Here is a 6351-nt window from a genome sequence, read left to right on the forward strand (position 1 = left end):
ATATAAACCATAACAATTTTTTACGCTTATAATATGCTTTTAAATCATAACATATAGTAATAAAATTTTAAATTTTATTTTGATAAATATACTTATATGGTTTTTTTTTAATTAAAAGATTTTCATTATTGTATTTTGATAAAAAAAAATTCAAAATTAATCATAAAATGTAATTCTCAATAGATTGATAAACCATAAGTATTACATTAAACAATAACTAATTCAAACCATGAATGTGTCTACTTCATAAGATCTTAGTTCTAACTTAAGTTTGAAAGCATAACATAATAAAGTTTTATAATCTTGAACAATTTTTACTTCAAAAATGAAAAATAGAAACATTACAAGATACACAAAAGTAAATCATGCGTGAAACTTGCTCCATCCTTCAATTCATCATCCTTTGTGCACTTGTCTTTGTTGTGAGTCCATTTGTTTAGCTACAACAAAATTTAAATAAGTAATGCTTCAACTTAAAGTTATAGTAAACTAAAAGAGTACATAAAAAAAGTTAATTACCTAATTATAACTTTATTAGCTGGCCATGCAATTATACTACAAGCAAAATCTGCTCTATAAAAAGATAATATTAGGGCCTTCTCACCTTAAAGAATGCAACCGTCCAACAACAGCAGACTTCTCATGCCAAAAAAATGGTGTGGGTTTAACATGCTTCTTGATGATAGACTGCATAAACATAATACCAAAAATCAGCTTGACCCAAATTATATATTTGTGTTTGTGTGTGTGTGTATTATATACATGCGTTTATAATCAAAGCAAGAGAAACTGGGAGCATCAAATAAAGTAAGTTTTCTCATTGAAAAGTTTCCATCAACACTTTGTCTAGGTGTAAAAATCGGGTCATTTAAAAGTTAAAAGATGCCATTGGTGCTCAAAACCAAATGTTTGTTTTCCAATCCAATCACACAATTTAATTGATAAAGCTGAGATGCCAGGCATCATTAATGCCACACAAACAATTACTCTTGAGTCCAGACTAAAACTAACAAACAAGGTTAATAAACTGATTCATAAACACAAAAATAAATCATTGGTAATGAAAGTTACTACCACCAATTTTTTTTTTTTAACTAGGCTCTCCACCTAAAAAATTTGAACAAGAAACCATAGCAATTGCTATGTAGGTGCCCAGGAAAAATTTGAACAACAGATCTTGTTGGAGTAAATTGCATGCCTCACCATTTGAGCTACCCCTCTTAAGTTACTACCACCAAATTAACTAGTTCAGATTAAAATATTTTCAAAGGTTTCCTTACCAAAATTTATTTTCATTAGTTCCAATGAGAATTGTTTGGAAGCACATGCTATAGAAGAAAGTTGTATATCCTTATCTAGTAAAATTTCAGAACTCTTTTCAAGTTCGCATAGAATTATGTTGCATTAAACTTCCAAGATTTAGAATATTAACTGCTATAAAAAATACAAACCATTGTACCTTATTTGGATAATGAACTCCACTTGGTGGTCTAGGAATGTGTACATGGAAGGCTGGACACTTGTAGAACACTGACCTAAATAAACAGAAACAAAGATTTATCAAATATGATAGCAAAGATTCTCATTTGTATACGTCCAGACGTGATGAGGAAGTAACATGCAACTTACAAGAATTTATTATCAGCAATCATATCCATGCCAGAAACTACTACCAATTAAACATGCATCTGCAAAAGAAAACTCTACAAACTTAGATAAACTATGCAATTAAAATTAAAATAACTAAAAAAGAAAACTATTCAAACAAAAAAGTTGGCAAGGAGTACTAAAAAAATTGATAGTACTACTTAGGATAGGAAATTAACAATCATAAAAAGAAGGCAAATGAAGTAGGACAAATCCTCCACATCTTTTATATCAAAGAAAATTATCATCTTTTAAATAAATTGTGAACACTTTTTTAGAAGTGACACAAGATGTTTACAGTTACTCTGACCCAAGATCAATATAAAGAATATAATAAACAATGCAGAGATCTATAATAGTATTAAGCCAAAGGATAGCTGAAATCTGATGTTGTGGTGTTTTCACTTTCATCACCATCCTATTTGATAGTTGAAAACTGATGCAGTGAAATTGGAAATAAAAGATAAAATCAAGCTAAATCCATGGCCAAAGGAGAGAAACCGCAAAAATGAGAGAAAACACTGAAGAGTTTGTCAAATTTAATATATCCAATCTCCCTTACAGTAAGTAGTATAGAGTATTCATATCCCCATGACACCATAACAAATAAAACCAAATAAAATGGTAACAAGGTAAGGGATTTTCAAGATTATTCTTATCACAGTAAGAAAAAAGGGTGGATCTGTATGAAAGTAGAGTTTACATTAAAAAGACATGCAATTACCAAGAAATACAAGATGATGCAACAAGAAAATACATGAGTGGAGCCAAATTGTATATATGACATTTTTGGTTTTTGATAAGAAACGAAACTTTGTTTAAGATCAAGATGATGTGTCTAATGACAGTTACTTAATGATTATCAGAGTGTAGAGAGTTTGCCTTGTAGGTTTGCACTCTTAAGATTAGCACCAGCTAATAAAGCTCCGCGCAAATTGGCCCCTGTAAATTCACATCTTTTCAAAAGAAAATAAGATCATTTAATTTTCTTTGGTTTTTTTTTTCTTTAGTAAAATAGATATGAGAATAAGGAACTGAAAGAGAGTAGCTCTTTAACTTTCTTACTCTTGCAAAATTGCATTATGAAAGATCGCACCCTCAGCATCCACATTCTAAGGCAAAATTAGATACCAGCCCAAAAAGCAAAACAAAATAAGAAGATCAGAATAAAAATTTCAAGTGGTCATGGAAATTAATAATCTGTTTTCAAGACAGACATAAACAAGCTTTAATCCTTTATTATTTATTTATTTTTCAAAAGAAACAAACTTGTATTTATTGTAAAGCTAATACAAGGAAAATGTGGTATGAATAAGCACAATATGCAAAACACTTGGGGATTGTAAATTAACAAATTACAAAACACAATTCCAATCCCTGGCAAAACCAGAGAACAATACTACCTTAAACTTTTAACATTATACACCAATTTTGCTACCCAAAATTCAAACTTAACCCAAAGAGTTTCCCTGGTAGCTTCAACATCCTAAAAAAACTTCTAATTCATTTCCAGCAATATCTTGTGTACTGAATTAGTACACAGCAATAATGTAATATTATTAATGTTTCAAAAACTATTATATCGTAAATAGATGCATTACTTTAAAGCAATACCTACCCGGAACTTGGCACACTGTAGGTTTGCACGTGAGAAGAATACATCTCTAAGACAAGCATGGATGAAGTCCACATAAGACAAATCCTACAATTCCACAGAAACATATTAAGTGAAACTTCAAAAACAAAGTAAGCAAGAGTGTTGTCTTTATTAAATGAAACTTTCCTTCTTTCAATGAAGAAATATTGCTCTAGAAACCATATCTTGGCTAACCAAAATGTGAAATTCTACTGCAAGACTTTCATTATTTTTCTTATAAAACCAAAACTGTTGTTGCAAGCACAAGGTTGTGAAAAATTACCAGTTTTGAAAGATCAAGGCCAGAAAGTTTAACACCTCGAAATCTAACTTTCTACTTAAGACAGCATTGATTTCCTCCATAAGTCCCTGCAATCAATAATTTATGGTTGGCCAGCAGTCACTTATGATGAGTAACAAGAAGATGAAACATGGAAAATCAGATATATTATATCATCTTACATAAGTAAACACACGAAGCTGAGGGAATATAAAATGAAATCTGAAGGAATAATATGTAAACTAAAGAAATATTTAGTAAGAAACTAAGCAACCTGAGATTTCCATAAAAAGTTGTTTTACCAGATAATTCCTTCGAAAATGTTGGCTACTGTGAAAGAGGACTGGGTAAACACAATAATCATGATCATGTGTGTCCATGCATACTGACCAAATTGATATTTGCACATCCTCTTCTTCTTCAATGTAATGATGAACCACACAAAACCTAAGCCAAAGCACAAAATAAAGAAGAAATATATAAATATAAGCCAGTTAAACATAACCAAAAAAAAGAACTAAAGCCAACGGAAAAATTAACCAAAAACCAATGAGCAATAAGACAGGATTCTTGATTCAAAATTATATATAAAGCTAACTAAAAAGAAGCAAGTAAATGAAATGCTAAGTGATATTTAAACTAAAACATGGCTTGAAGATGAAATGTCTGATAGCAAAATCCAAATTGTCACCATACAACAAACCTGCGATATATAAGGTGTAGCAAATAACCATATGATACTTGATAAGGCTGCTAACAAACTGATGGAGAAAGTTGTCCGAAGTTATAGTATTAAAAAGCCGTTGACTGAGAATGCGACCATATACAAATAACATGCCAGTGAAGAAGAAGAGCCTGAGCATACAAGTCAACAATGAAAGAAAACAAAATACGTCATTAGTTATCATTATATAAGTTGACTGTTTCAATTGTAAAATCACACTTCAACTATTACCACGACAAGAAATTAGTAATCTGACCAATTTAACAGCCTAAATCCTGGGAGATGCCTCTCTTCATGGTCTCGCCTTAGTAGGTTGAACAACTCTTTCGCCATAAAGATTTGGATAACAACTATCATAGCAGTAATACAGAGATGACCCATATATATAATGAATGCAAATCCCCCAATCATCCAAACAGAAGAGCATGCCCGTATCCACATAGACCTGTACGTGTTACTGTCATCAACAAGTAAATTGCCTCCATTGGCTATACTAACATCTGGAACAACCTGAGAGGCCAACAGGATATCTCAAAAAAAAAATCCAAGGTTGAATATCAGCTATTATTAGAAAAATTTCAAATTTCAATTGTAACCATCATCCCATCTCTTATAACAAATCCAAAACCCAATAAATACAACATCATTAATTTTAAATGTGAATGACAATGACCAAAACCTGATTTTATGATGTGACTAACCTCATTTGAACGTCTTCGATGTCGAACCCGACCAGTTGGTGTTAATGGGGTGCTAGTGTTATCCTTCTGCATGCTCTTTAGTTTGGATTTCACTCTTACAAAAAAGCATACATATAATGCACAAAAGCCCTACCTGAAAGATTCAGACCATATAGTAGGCAATTATAAGCAACCACCTATAACTCTTAGATTTTCAGCTAATATGTACACATAATTCTCCAAGATTCTGAAACTGGGATGTGCATGATTTCTATTCTTAGCTTTAAAAATAATCCAGGTTTCCCATCAGAAAGCTCCCCGAATAAATTTTAGATCCCAAAATAAAATAAACGATGAAAAATTGCATATTATACAAACTGCAATAGAGGTTTTATTGTTCTCACCTACAAGAAGAGGAATGAAGCTAAGAACCAAACAACTAAGAGCCCCAGACCACCACAACCAAAGATCAAAATGTCCACCAATAAATATACAACTGTGGTACGACCCCCCAACAGCTCCTTGAACTAAAAATTGGACAAGAGGATCAAGAATTTAAGCATTAAAGACATGGAAAGTAGAGCTAATAATTATAAGAGATACCATCTACGATGAACTTGGAAGCAATGACCCATAATTTTCAAATAGGACCAACAAACCAAAACTGGAAATGGAGGCATCGAACTAACAGAAAACAAAAAAGTCGTTAAATTTTAGCACACAAAATGTTCAAAACCATTCTGAAAAGTTACCATGTGAACGTAAATTATAGTACTAGAAGTAGTAACCATTGCTAGAAATTAAGAAAAACAACAACCCATATATTCAATGTCAAAAACAATATACACCAGTCTATATTTAGCCTAGTTCATCCATGTTAAATAACTCAAGCACCTTCACTCACCCTAGACAATGGAACTACTTATTTTGTAGAATAGAATCTATAGAAACAAACGTTTCGATATATTTATTACCTTTGAAGTGAAAAAAAATTAATAGTCAATAGAATACTCAACAGTCTAAACCGAAACATTTGGTAAAAATAAGAACAAACTTATTGAACTCGTAACTATATTTATATGAGCTGTTACAAAGACCCATGATATTTTTTTTATTCTCTCTAGATTTTTTTTCACATTCATTCATTACTCAACTAAAGCTTCCATTTTACGCATACAAATTCGCATTTAAATGCAGATGACTAATTCAATCATCATCACAATAATAGAAAAGTGCATATAAGAGGTGCAAACATATCTTAGATTCTTAGCTCAGAATCAATTTCGAATCAGATAGAAAACAAGTGGAAGAAACTAGAACAACATAAAGAAGAGGAGAGAGAGAAGACGAACAGAGGAGAGTTGAAAGATCAAAGTGAGGAAGC

The 6351-nt window shown here is 31.4% G+C and overlaps 2 long non-coding RNA genes across 2 annotated transcripts; both read right to left on the reverse strand.

The window, feature by feature from the left end:
• Positions 1 to 263: 263 nt before the first annotated feature.
• Positions 264 to 3708, reverse strand: LOC133783700 (uncharacterized). The gene is made up of 6 exons (XR_009870925.1): positions 3567 to 3708; positions 3266 to 3349; positions 2713 to 2759; positions 1460 to 2603; positions 605 to 687; positions 264 to 440 (listed from the first exon to the last, which is right to left on the reverse strand). It is a non-coding gene; the product is annotated as an uncharacterized LOC133783700 (long non-coding RNA).
• An 838-nt stretch (positions 3709 to 4546) lies between these two features.
• LOC133783701 (uncharacterized) lies at positions 4547 to 6351 on the reverse strand. Its single transcript, XR_009870926.1, has 4 exons — positions 6320 to 6351; positions 5372 to 5494; positions 4989 to 5121; positions 4547 to 4797 (listed from the first exon to the last, which is right to left on the reverse strand). It is a non-coding gene; the product is annotated as an uncharacterized LOC133783701 (long non-coding RNA).

Source organism: Humulus lupulus, chromosome 6 (assembly GCF_963169125.1).
Source record: "Humulus lupulus chromosome 6, drHumLupu1.1, whole genome shotgun sequence".
Taxonomy (NCBI): Eukaryota; Viridiplantae; Streptophyta; class Magnoliopsida; order Rosales; family Cannabaceae; genus Humulus; species Humulus lupulus.